The sequence below is a fragment of the Cetorhinus maximus genome, chromosome 31 (assembly GCF_964194155.1).
Source record: "Cetorhinus maximus chromosome 31, sCetMax3.hap1.1, whole genome shotgun sequence".
NCBI classification, from domain to species: domain Eukaryota; kingdom Metazoa; phylum Chordata; class Chondrichthyes; order Lamniformes; family Cetorhinidae; genus Cetorhinus; species Cetorhinus maximus.
Window position 1 is genome coordinate 21140184 of NC_135909.1, and position 14294 is coordinate 21154477.

Below are 14294 nucleotides of genomic sequence, written 5' to 3' on the forward strand. Positions count from 1 at the left end.
AAATCAGTGCTTTGGGCAGTGGCACATAAGTCATCAGCATATATAAAACATGTCTGGTAATGTGTGTGATTTACTCACTCTCTGATTCTGTGTGTGTTTGGAAGGCTGTGGTACAGTGTGCGAGTGTCGGGTTTATTCTGTATCTGTGACTTGATGGGACCATGTCTCAGTGTTGGGTTCACTTGGCATCCTGAAACTCATTGTGCATCTGTCCGTTATTGGTGCATGTAAACAAATTCATTTTCTCCTCGGGACTATAAACCAGAGCGGAATTAAATCAGTATGTGTTTCTCTCAGCCACAGAAATTGTTGGATTGATTCTGTACCTGTCAGTCTCTGTAACTGGATGTTAATGAGATTCTGTATTTGTCAGTCTCTGGCACTGTAGGTCAGTGTGTTATCGGTTCTGTATCTTTCAGTCTGTGTTACTATATCTGAGTCTGTGAACTTCTCATTCACTATCAGTGCCTGATACTGTGTGTGAATGTGAGATTAATTATGTACCTGTCAACATCCGTTGCTGAATGACAGTGTGGAGTTCAGTCTGTATTGGCACTGATTCAATGTGAGTCATTCTCAGTAGCCCCATCTCTTGCAATGTTTGACGCAGTTAATCCCAGTGTCACATACAGCACCAAAGACTGCCAAATCTGGAATCTGTCTCAATGGGTTGTACTGGATATGAGTGTGGTTAATTCTCTTTTAATCAGTGGTGCTGTGTGGAAGTTTGCAATCCATTTTCTTTCTGTTGAACTCTGGGACGCTGTGTAAGCGTTGGTTCCATTTTCTAGCGCAGTGCCTGATGCTTTGCTGAAATGAAGAATTCATTTTGTCTCTATCAGTCTTTGGCTCTGAGATTCCTCTGTGTTTCTCAGTCTGTGGTACTGTGTGAATGTCAGATTCATTCTGTATCTCTACATCTCTGGGACATTTGAGATTCATCCTGTATCTATCAGTCAGTGTGCTTTGTGTGATGTGGGATAACTCTGCATCATCTTCAGTCTGCAAAACTGTTACAAAGCAGCTTTATAAACCCTCAGTTGTATCATGGGATCCACCCCACTACAGTCAGCTCCCATGCTCTTCTCTATTACCTTTTACATTCTTTGATAGCAGATATGGTTGCCCTCAGCTGTGTCTGTTCCCTATTCCAATCCTCCTACTGAAGTATACCTGCTTTTATTTAATTACTCTTCTGAAATGAGCAATTAACTAGTTTGGTTCAAGTTGATTATGTGTCCTTCTTTTAACTCAAGGGAGCTCCTGTGGTTTGCTTGGTTTAGAACATAATTTTCCAAGTTCACAATCCCAGTAAGAAGGCTGATCTGTCCAGGATGTAAATGACTGATTCACACACACACACTCTACCTGATTTCCAACCAATGAATTTAATTTGCATCCAGACTTCCATCTTGCACTATTCATTAGTGAGACTCATCATTCACATCATGAGGTCAGATAATTACAGGTTTAAAGTTCAGTTGATAAGTCTGACATGTTTAAACATTTATATGTATAAAGGCCACTTGATAAGACTGACAATCTTTTGTTGTATTGTTGAAATGAAGGAATGGAACATGAATATTTGAACAGTGGTGAAATTTTCAGGCAGACCCAGTTCTGACAAACATCTAGAGGGTCAGTGATTACTGGTGGCTGCAGGAGATGTGAGCTTTCTTTTATTAAATCACAGGATGTGGGCTCATTCCTAATTGCCCTGGAGAAAGTATTGGTGAGTGGCCTTCTTGAATAGAACTGAATGGTTTACTTGGACATTGTAGGTGGCAGTTCAGGGATAAGCTGATTACTGCGGTTTGTTCTGAGATCATATATAAACCAGACTGGGTAAGGATTGGGATGGTAGTTTTACTTCCTGAAAGGTGTTAAGATGGTATATCATTTCCAACACCATGCCTGAGATAACTATTGAGTACAGATACAGAATTAACCCCAGACTTACAAGCAACATCAAAGACTGAGAGTGACAGAATAAACCAGACACTGTGAAGTGCTCAACAAATCCAACATGTTACTAGGCACTGACAAATACAGAATGAAGCCCAAGGCACTGACGACATAAGAGATACACAGATGCAGAGTAAATCACACACCCATTTACAGTACCAGAGATAGACAAAGGCAGAAAGAATCACATTTCACACAGTACAACTGACTGATAGGTACAGAATGAATCTCAAGCAGTCCCAGAGATGAAGAGATGGAGAAAGAATCTGAAATTCACAGAGTGCCACAGATTTACACACACACAACATTCATGAACACATGTTCAGAAATAAGGTTTGATAAGTACAGAACAAATCCCACAGTCATGCACCACGTCAGGGATTGAGAGTTACAGAATGTATCTAACACTCACACAGAGTACCAAAGCCTAACAGAAACAAAATCAACCCCACTCTCACACACAGTACCACTGACTTGCCAAATTAATCCTACTCTCCCTTACAATACCACGATCTGACAGAATTAATCCCACTCTCACATACAGTACCAAACAGAGAGCAGCTGATCCAGCTGAATAAAGGCTTGAAGTTTCATGAGGAGGGAGTTTAAAGTGCTAATTTTGTTCGTAAATTTTGCTCTTGAAACCTAATCTAGTCTGTAATTAACAGTAACTGGAAAGTACTGTGTAAGCAGGCTCAATTATTTATTTCTTGCAGTTTAGACAGGGAAAACTCACTCAGCTGTAGGAGTTGAGTAGTTCATTAGCAAACTAGTTCAATCTGGTTACTGTTGCCACCAGTTCAGTTTACAATAAATTCAGGGTTTTTTAGTGCAGCCAAGGCAAACCGAGCGCAGCTGAGCTAACTGTGTGAAGACTTGGAGCTTGGTGAGAGGGGAGCTCGGAAAAGGGTTGGGGGGAGGAAAGCAGGTAAATGTTTCCTTCTTCTATCCTTCTCACCCCATAGGAATTGGTCCTTGTTCTACTACAGAGAAAGGAGTTAGCTGTTTGGTGAGTATCTGGTAAGTGGGTAAGGGGTATTCTGTCCCCAAAGTTTAAAATAGTACACACATTTGTGGTAAAGTTAATAAATATGTAAGAATAACTGAATAATATCATTAAGTATTTATTGAAAAAACATTAAGGATGGCATAACAGGTAACGTGTCCAGGCTGCAGCATGTGGGAACTCCAGGATAACATTATGATCCAGAGCAAATGTCTAAGTGTTCGTGGCTTGAGGAACTTTGGCTCAGAGTCATTGAGCTGGAGGCTGAGCTGCAAACTCTGTGACACATCAGGGAGAGGGGAACTTACCTTGATGTTTTATACCAGGAGCCAGTCACACCATTTAGAGTAGGGTCTTCTGATTTGGTCAGGGACAGGAGGGTGTGACTGCGAATGAGGCTGGTAATGGGACCCAGAGGGCAGGAGTGTGAGCCCCAGCAATGGTCCAATAGGTTTGATGTTCTCCCAGCTTGTTTGGATGAGGGCAGTGGCTGCAGGGTAGATGAGCAAACTGACCATGGCACCGTGGTACAGGAAGCCATTCAAGTTGGGGGAAGAAAAAGGAATGTAGTGGTAGTATGGGGCAGTATATTGAGTAGGAATGGCACTGTTCTCTGTAGCAAAGAGCGGGAGTCCAGACAGCTGTATTGCCTGCCTGGTGCCAGGGTTCGGGACATCTGCTCAGGGCTGGACAGCAATTTTCAGTGGGAGGTAGATGATCCAGTAGTCATGGTCCATTTAAGCACCAACAACATAGGCAGGAGGAAAGAAGCTCTGCATAGTCAGTATGAGGAGCTCAGCACAAAATTAAGAAACAGAAGCTCAAAGGATTATTAGCTGAGCCATGTGCAAATTGGCATTGGACAAATCAGATTAGAGAAATAAGACCTTAAGACCATAAGACATAGGAGCAGAAATTAGGTCATTCGGCCCATCGAGTCTGCTCCGCCATTCAATCATGGCTGATAAGTTTCTCAACCCCATTCTCCCACCTTCTCCCGTAACCTTTGATCCCCTTACCAATCAGGAACCTACCTATCTTGGTCTTAAATACACTCAACTACCTGGCCTCCACAGCCTTCTGTGGCAATGAATTCCATAGATTCACCACTCTCTGGCTAAAGAAGTTTCTCTTCATCTCTGTTCTAAAAGGTCTTCCCTTTACTCTGAGGCTGTGCCCTCGGGTCCTAGTCTCTCCTACTAATGGAAACATCTTCCCCACGTCCACTCTATCCAGGCCTTTCAGTATTCTGTGAGTTTTAAGCAGATCCCCCCTCATCCTTCTAAACTCCATCGAGTATAGACCCAGAGTCCTCAAAAGTTCCTCATAGGTTAAGCCTTTCATTCCTGGGATCATTCTTGTGAACCTCCTCTGGACCCTCTCCAGGGCCAGCACATCCTTCCTGAGATACGGGGCCCAAAATTGCTCACAACATTCTAAATGTGGTCTGACCAGAGCCTTATAAAGCCTCAGCAGCACATCCCTGCTTTTATATTCTAGTCCTCTCGAAATAAATGCCAACATTGCATTTGCCTTCCTAACTACCGACTCAACCTGCAAGTTAACTTTAAGAGAATCCTGGACTAGGACTCCAGACTTCTGAATTCTCTCCCCATTTAGAAAATAGTCTATGCCTCTATTCTTCCTACCAAAGTGCATGACCTCACACTTCCCCACGTTGTATTCCATCTGCCACTTCTTTGCCCATTCTCCTAACCTGTCCAAATCCTTCTGCAGCCTCCCCGCCTCCTCAATACTACCTGTCCCTCCACCTATCTTTGTATCATCTGTAAACTTAGCCAGAATGCCCTTAGTTCCTTCATTTAGATCATTATGAATGCGTGGCTCAAAGGCTGGTGTGGGAGAAGTGGTTTCTAGTTCATGGGGCACTGGCACCAGTTTTGAGAACCTGTACCATTGGGATGTTCTACTCCTGAACTGTGCTGGGGCTGGTCCCCTCTCTTAAGTCGCATACTAGGGAAGTAGCAAGGGTTTCAAACTGAATAGTGGGGGCAAGGGATCATATTTCCAAAGAGTAGATACAAGGCAAGAAAGAAAGGTATTAATATGGGAAATGGTAAATTGACCGTGACAGGAAGGGACAAATAGTACAAATCTAAGAGTAGATCAGCAGATAAGGCTAGATGCTGCAAAAGCAATGAAAGAACAAAACTAAAGGCTCTGCAACCAAACACATGTAGCATTTGAAACATAACAGATGAACTGATAGTGCAAATATAAATCAATAAGTACAATCTCATAGCTAGTACAGTGGCATGGCCTCAGGATGACACAGATTGAGACCTGAGTAATGAAGGGTTTTTGACATTTAGGAATGACACAAAGTCAGGAAAAGGTATAGAGGTGGCTCTGTTAATTAATGATGGTACTGGCACATTAGAGAGGGATGACCTAAGTTCTAGAAACCAGGATCTAGAAGTGGTTTGGGTTGAGATGAGAAATTATAAAGGCAAGAAGTCACTGTGGGGGTGATGTACTGGTTCCTATTTAATTACACGTAATATAAGAGTATAATAGAAGATATTGTGGGAGCTTGTCAGACAGGTACAGTGATAACCATGGGGGATTTTAATCTACAAATAGACTGGAAAATCAGATGGGCAAAGGTTGCGTAGGTGAGGAGTTCACAGAATGTTTTTGGGATAGTTTATTAGGACAGCACATTCTGGAGCAAACCAGGGGGCAAGCTATACTAGACCTGGTATTGAGCAACGAGATAGGATTAATTGATGCCCTCATAGTGTAGGCTCCCCTAGGTAGCAGCATCCATAATATGATTGAATTTTACATTCATTTTGAGGCAGAAACGAGTGCATCCATGACGAGTATTTTAAACTTAAGTGAGGGCATGAAAGCAGAGCTTGCAAAAGTAAACCTCAACTCCACCTTCCTGTCTGCCCCGATAGCCTTTCACCCCCCTCGCTAATCAAGACTCAATCTAGCTCTACCTTCAAAGTATTCAAAGACTCTGCTTCCACTCTCTTTTGAATAAGAGAGTTCCAACATTCACTGCACCCAGAGAGAAAAAAAAATCTTCTCATGCCTCTCTTAAATGAGCAACCCCTTCTTTTTAAACAGTGACCCCCTAGTTCTAGATTTCACCACAAGAGGAAACATCCTCTCCATCCCCACCCTGTTAAGACCCCTCAGGATCTTGAAGGTTTGAATCTAGTCGCCTCTTACTCTTCTAAATTCCAGTCACAAAGATAGGATAACCCGTCCAATCTTTCTTCATAAGACAACCCGCCCATTCCTGGTATTAGTCTGGTAAACCTTCACTGAACTACTTCTAGCACATTTAAATCTTTCCTTAAATAAGGAGACCAGTCCTGTACACTGGACTCCAGATGTGGTCTCACCAGTGCCCTGTACAACTGATGCAGAACCTCCCTATTTTTGTAATCAATTCCCCTCACAATAAACAATATTCTATTCACTCTCCTAATTACCTATTGTACCTACATACTAACCTTTTCTGGTTCATGCACGAGGACACCCAAATCCCTCTGAACCTCAGAGCTATGTAATTTCTCACCATTTCCCACATTATACTCCGTTTGCCAGAATTTTGCCCACTCACTTAATCTATCTATGTCTCTTTATAGCCTCCTTATGTCCTCCTCACAATTTACTTTCCTACCTATTTTTGTGTCATCAGCAAATTTATTAACCATTGCTTCAGTCTCTTAATCGAAATAATTTACATAAATTGTAAAAAGTTGAGGGCCCAGCACTGATCCCTCTGGCACACCACCCGTCACATCCTGCTAACCAAAAAAGGACCCATTTATGCCAACTCTCTACTTCCTGTTAGTTTACCAATCTTCTATCCATGCTAATATGTTAGCCCCAACACTGTGAGCTTTTATTTTCCGCAGTAACCTTTGATGTGGTGATTTATCAAATGCTTTCTGGAAATTTATGTACAGTATATCCATCTGTTACCCTTTATGCACAGCACATGTGACTCCTTCAAAGAACTCCAAAAATTGGTTAAACATGATTTTCCTTTCACAAAACCATGTTGACTCTGCCTGATTGCCTTGACTGTTTTGTAAGTGCCCTGCTATAACATCTTTAATAATAGCTTCTAACATTTTCCCTATGAATGATGTTCGGCTAACTGGCCTCTAGTTTTCTGCTTTCTATCTCCCTCCCTATTTGAATAAAGGAGTTACATTTGCTATTTTTCAATCTAATTGAAGCTTCCCCAAATCTGGGGAATTCTGGAAAATTAAAACAAATGCATCAACTATCTCACTGGCCACTTCTTCCAATTTCCTCAATACCACTTCCCAGGTAATTTTCCCCGAGTTCCTCCTTTTCCTGATTTACAGGAATTTCCTCCATTTCCTGATTTGCAGCTCTTTCCAGGAGATTACTTGTGTCGTCTATCGTGAAGACCGAAGCAAAATAACTGTTCCATTCATCCGCCATCTCCCTACTTTCTATTTTCAATTCTGCAGACGCACTTTCCATAGGACCAATGCTCACTTTGTTAACTCTTTTTTTATTTAAATATCAATAGAAATTGCTCCCATCCGTCTTTATATTACTAGCTAGCTTTCTCTCGTACTCTAATTTTTCCCTCCTCATTAATATTTTTGTCATTCCTTGCTGTTCTTTTCATTCTTTCCAATCTTCCGACCTGCCAACCATCTGTACATAATTATACCCTTTTCCTTTAACTTTGATTCTGTCTCTAATTTTATCAGTAAATCATGGATGGTGGGCCCTCCCCTTAGTACATATACATTCCAATCAGAGCGAAAAATTCCATGAATTCTGAGATAACCTTTTAAATATCTGCCACTGCCTATCCCTTCGCCACGATCTCATTGAGTGACGGAGCAGGCTCGAGTGACTGAGGGGCCGAATCCTGCTCCTGGTTTGTATGTTCCGAACTATGTTAGTTCCAGAATTAACCAAAGTAATTCCACTCTCACATACAGCAGTGAAGATAAACAGATGCAGAATATGTTTCAAAGATTCCCAGATGTTGACAATGACTCTCACATTCCTATTCAATACCAGAAACTGACAGATACAGACTGAATTCTACACTCTGATTGCGGATCAGATGTTGGCATGTCCAGCATTAATCTCAAACACAGACCGGGTTCTGGGAGTGAATGTGAATTGCACACTCGGATAGCAGCACAGACTGAAATATATACAATCAATTCCACACTGATTTACAGCGCCAGAAACTGAGAAACTCATGAGTGAATCTCATTTCCAGTTCCATAAACTGAGAAACTCATGAGCGAATTTCATTTCCAGTTCCATAAACTGAGAAACTCATGAGCGAATTTCATTTCCTGTTCCATAAACTGACAAGCACAGGATATTCAGGTCACGGTTCAATAGATGTTGAAGAGAAAATGGTGTGAGTCATGTTTCCACTATACTGTAGTGGGAGAGTGGGGTCTGGGGAGGTAATACACCGCTCCACTCCCCACTTAAGACATCAACAACCTTAATAAATGAACTAATGACCGAAAAAGGACATGTTTGATTCATCTTTAGATTTCTCTCTCCCGTTCCCAAGTCAGTGCTCTTAATGTGACGTTTTTGGTGGCTCTTAAAAGAGCCTTTGTTGTGTGTTTGGTAGAAAGGGTCGAGTTGTTCAGCTGCCGTATCCATAGAGAGTGCGGCCCTGGCGAGCTAGGCGGCGGATTGCTGGTTTGGTGATGCCCTGGATATTATCACGAAGCACTTTGCGATGCTGCTTTGCTCCGCCTTTCCCCAGTCCTTTAAACCAGCAATCCGCCGCCTCTCACTCTCTGTCCCTTTCTCTGTCAGGTCGGGGCGGGCTACATAAAAGAGGAACGTGAAGCAGCTCGAAACAAATCTTACTCAATGGAACATCTTGTTTATCTATAGTTAGAAACCCGGATCTTTTAAATCCAGACCTGTCAGCAATATCCCCGCCTCATTCCAGTCGCTTCTACAAACAGACAAACAGTCTGCTTCCATTTCTAGGACAGCTTCTATTCCAAATGATTGGGACTAAGAACAAGATAAAATCGGATCACGGGCCTGTAATTTAGTTTATTGAGCGGGAATTCGAAAAGTTTTGCAAAGATTGAACCGGTCAGTGAAAGTGTCTGTCTAAGAACTGGAAATGAATACCGGCTGAAATTTAAACGGTTGGTATTGAATTTGAGACATCAAATCAATTATTTTAAGGGAAGTGTTGGTGTAGTTATTTCAGAGAGAACTTCATCATCCCTTCCAGGATAAGTTGCATTTTTTTATTGTTCGGAACTTTGTGGATATCTACATGGAGCCGTTGTAGTTGGTCACTATCTTTGTCTGTTTCACGGCCCGTTCCCCGGGCAGCAACAGACCTTTTCCTGTCTCGATGTGTCCACAGAAACAGCAGGAGCCAATTTATTGTGGACTGGTGCCATCTGCTGGCTGCACGTGAGACGTGCAAAGAGGTAACTTCTTTGGGGACATTTTAAATGAGTGTGAAACAACATAAACATGGTGAGAGTTATTGCAAAACAGTTTATCATTCATACACAAGATGCCAAAGATATAGTGTGTTTCCCGGTACTATAAATGCTGACTGTGATTTAAAGAAGTGTGCGATGGTGGTATAGTGGTGAGCATAGCTGCCTTCCAAGCAGTTGACCCGGGTTCGATTCCCGGCCATCGCAGTAGTGACTTATTTTTCAGCATTATCCGTGATCAGACCACAATTCCGGACCCGCAGAGTTAATCTCTGTGGTTTCCAAAATTAGATAAAGAACAGAAAGTGTGGGAAGATTTCCAACAAGAAAATAAAGGACTAACGAAATAAAATAAGTCTAACATTTTCATCACTCACGTTTTTCGAACGTAAAATTCGGGCCTTGGGTGGAAAGACGCCTCACCTCCTCCCCCTCGCATATTTCCGATATGTCGATGATACGTTTGCTATATTTAAATCCGCAGCTGCATGTAACAATTTCCTTACATGTCTTTATGGGCTCCATCCTGCGCTCAAATTCACCTATGAAATGGAGCAGTGAAAATAACTCCCCTTCCTTGACACACTAGTTGAGAAATCTTCCAAAGGATTCTCTACCAGGATTACCGCAAGGCGACCTTCACTGGTCAATATACGCGTTGGGATTCTTACAGTCCCACGCTCTGTAAGATTGGTCTCATCGGCAACCTTGTAAATAGGGCCCGAGCCATTTGCTCACCGTACAAGCTTGATGCTGAAACCTGGCTCATCAAAGGCATCCTGCAGGGTAATGGCTGTGTATCACACAAGCTCATGACCGGGCCTAAGACGGTCAGTTTCCACCCTGAAGTATATTCTCTATCAGTATAAATTGGTGTCTTCCCCTTATATTGGTTTTCTTGGGAGTGTCCTGTTGAATGCAGAAGGAAAAGCTTTGACATGTCTCTTTTTTCAGCCATTCTCAAATACATTGGCGCTTATTTTCAATTTGAAAACCCGTTTCAGCTCTGCCAGTTTGGCTCAATCAATCTGCGGCCCATTTTCTCATTAATCTTTGAAAGTTGGTGAAATAAGCTGCTCTCTGATTGGTTACAAAAGCCACCCAATGAGATTCCGAAGACATTGACCATTCAGAAGTGGCCGACTGCATTCCCCAAAGACAGGGGAAGGGCGAGTGCGGGATGAATTTTTCATTCGTGGTGTGTGTGTAAGATTGTAGAAAGACCGGCGGTAGAGCCCAGGACAAAGCCAAAGCCAAGTCTCGCTCCTCCCGGGCTGGACTGCAGCTCCCCACGGGCCGTGTTCACAGGCTCCTGAGAAAGAGCAGCTATGCTGAGCGTGTGGCTGCTGGAGCGCTCCGCTCTTCCGATTGTAACATTCCCGGCCGCTTTCAGGGGACAGGATCAGAAATCAGCCGTTTCTCTCTGTCCCGATGAAGCCTGTGTGAAGGAGTCGGTTGGAAACCGATGTCATTGCGTTTCCAGTGAGCTGAGATTGGCTCTGTTTTAAATCGCTGCTTTGTTACCGCCGGTTACAGATAAGAGATTGACACATTTAATCTGTTCCTAAAATAGCGCCAGGATTCTGTGACGCAAAATGCAATATTACAGCTCCTAAAGTGTGAGATTAAAATTGCCTGGAAATTAAGCCGTTCGGCTATTATCTTTTTTTTCCGTCAAATTGGCGGGCTTTTCGAATTTGAAAATATAAGCCAATCGGCACTTCCAAATCCTGCTACCTGGCTCTCCGATTGTTTGAAGATTTGGATTGAGAATGGACTGCCCAATCAGAGCTACAGCCTGTCTAAAGCCTCTCAAACCATTCACAATGATTATTTATGGAGGTTAAACTGATGGAATCTGTATCTTCCACCCCTTCTATACTTGAGTCCTAAAATATATTTTTTTCCAATAATTGAAGGAACCAGAATAAATATGGTGTTTCCTCCAGCCAAGCTAGAATGAAGATTCCCGCCAGCTCCTCCCACACAGTCCGTACATTATCACTGACAGAGCGCAGAGACACAGACAGGACATCAATTTCACAGTCTCAGACAGCAGAAATACTTCCAGAGTCACACTTTCCATCCATCAATCAAAGAGTGCAGGAGAGATAGATGTTGTTTCCATGTTACCTCGACTCAGTACCAGAGTCCAAGACAGTGACTGTCAGAATAAATCCAAACACATTTGCAGTTCCACTGACAATGTCTCCACACTCACATACAGTAACCAAGACTGACAGGTTCAGAATGTCTCTCAGTTTAACACAGTACCAGTAAGTGACATAGATATTGAATCCCACGTTCACAAAATGGGCCAGAAAAGGCCAGTGAAGAATGTATCTCACTCTCAAATACAAAACAACAATCTGACCGTTTCAGCACAACTTCTGCTTGGTAACACAAAGTATTATGAAATGTCATCTCCACCGTTAGTAATTCCAGATACCTCCCTTCGCCGTCCAATAAAATGTGAATGGTTCTTGTCTGTTCTGTCGCTCTCTGAGTGTGCTGACATCTACTGGCCAGAGCTGAGAAGTGCAACAGAGCGGAACTTTTTTTTAAATTCAATGGACGTGAGATTCGCTGGCTTGGCCATCATATTTATACAACCGGGAACACGTTTGTACTGCAGGGAAGCATTTTACACAACAACAAAGAACATTTCTCAACACCAGAGAGCACAATTCCACAGGAGGAAATATATTCTAAACATGGGAAACACTTTAACACCATAATGGAACAGTAGACATTAAAAATCAAGCAGCAGAGTGGCGCAGCGGAAGCGTGCTGGGCCCATAACCCAGAGGTCGATGGATCGAAACCATCCTCTGCTATTTACGTTCTCATTAATGCCAAAAGGGAGCATTTTCTGTTACCCACAATCATGTCTGTTATTTGCAACAGTTTCTTGCTTCCAGTGCAAAAATTCAATCTTCAACAAATCTCTGATATGATGTTTATTCACAGATGGAGACAAGCTGTAAATGCTGCAAACACATCCCAGCCAATGCTTTCCTATTTCCCTCAGCCCATTCCTCCCAAAGAACTGGCACAGGCGCAATGTCCTGAGTGGCCACCTCCTCTTCACTATCACTGCATGATTATCTGAATAGAAAAAACATCCTCTTAGATGGAAACAATATCGTGAAGGTCATATTTTTTAAAGTTAATTCACGGGATGTCGGCTTCGCTGACTGGGCCGGAATTATTTGCCCATCCCGAGTTGCCCTTGAGAAGGTGGTGGTGGGCTGACTTCTTGAACCGCTGCATTCCGTGTGGTGTAGGTACACCCACAGCGCTGTTAGGAAGGAAGTTCCAGGATTTTGACCCAGCGACAGTGAAGGAACGGCGATATGTTTACAAGTCAGGATGATGAGTGACTCGGAGGGGAACATAGCCGCAGGTTTTCCGATCTATAGGACACCCTGCAGTAATTCGTCATCTTTATTTGAACAGCAGCGTCCTCCCTGTGACATGAACCACCGAGAAGGACAAAACTATCAGCATAGCGGAGACAGCATCGCACCAAATACACAGTTCATCATTATCTGGACAGAAATTGTCATTCCTTCATAATCACAGGTTTAATTTATGGAATTCCATCCCCATTATTAATAATATTAATCATAATAATACTTAACCATAATTATCATAAAAGTTTCATTCCTTCGGTACAGATTGCACTAAATTATTATTTGACTGCCTCTGATTGTTTCCTGTCTTGTTTTACCTATTAATAGCCGATGGGAATTTAACGTGCTCAGTTTATCACTCATTCCGTCTTTATTGGCCTTACTTGAGGTGATAACCAGCATGTATATGACCTTTATGCTCGAACTGAATGTCTGTCTCTAACATATTGCAGTCAATCATTACCAGATGCTCATTCACTATCATATTGTTAAGTCATTCTAAATTCCAGTGAGTCTAGATCCAACCTGATCAACCCTTCCTCATTCAAAAACCTCCTCAGTCGAAGGAATTTCCCAGTAACCTTTCTCTGGAACTGACTCCAATGCAAGTATGTCCATCCTTCAGTAATCAGACCAAATCAGCACCATTCTAGGTGTGGTCTCGCCAATGCCCTGTACAGTTGCAGCAAGGCTTCTCCGCTTTTCTATTCCAGTCCCCTTGCAATTAAGACCAACATTCCACATGCCCTCCTAAGTATTTGATGCACCTAAATGATAACTGTTTTTCAATGATTCTTATACAGCGGCACCCATATCCATCTGTACTGCAGCATTCCGCAATGTCATCTAAACATTTTTTGTAATTCTTGTACAAGGATCCCTCTGTACCACAGGATTCTGCAGTCTCTCTCCATCTAAGTAATATTCCTCTCTCCTATGCTTCTTGCAGAAGTGGGCAACCTCACATTTTACTACATTGTACTACATCTGCCATTTTATCCCGACTCACTTGAGCATCTACATATCTATGCAGACTCTTTCTCCACCCTCTGGTCTCACTCAGCTCTCATTGTCGGCTCCTCTGGCATAGTCCCAAGTTTCTGACTGTTTAGGAAATTCTCGGATCTTTCTTTAGTTCAAGATGGATGACCTCACTCTTCCCAGTGTTGACCACCACCGGCCACAGTTTTATTCACTCACTGGGTCTGTCAATGACCCTTTGAAACTTGCTGCTCCCACATACGCTACTAACCATGTCACCTAACCTAGTGTGATCAGCAAACTTGAATGTAGGCTGGAAGTTAATAACATTTACAATAAAACAGAAAGTGCTGTAAAAACTCAGCAGCCCTGGCAGCATCTGCGCATAGAGAAACAGAGTTAACGTTTGAGTACATAGTCTTCTTCAGAGCTCGCCACAATTTT

At 42.6% G+C, this 14294-nt stretch overlaps 2 non-coding genes across 2 annotated transcripts; both read left to right on the forward strand.

Moving 5' to 3' along the window:
• Positions 1-9588: 9588 nt before the first annotated feature.
• On the forward strand, positions 9589-9660 carry trnag-ucc (transfer RNA glycine (anticodon UCC)). Its single transcript has one exon. It is a non-coding gene; the product is annotated as a tRNA-Gly (tRNA).
• Positions 9661-12218: 2558 nt separating this feature from the next.
• Positions 12219-12290, forward strand: trnam-cau (transfer RNA methionine (anticodon CAU)). Its single transcript has one exon. It is a non-coding gene; the product is annotated as a tRNA-Met (tRNA).
• The last annotated feature ends 2004 nt before the right edge of the window (positions 12291-14294 follow it).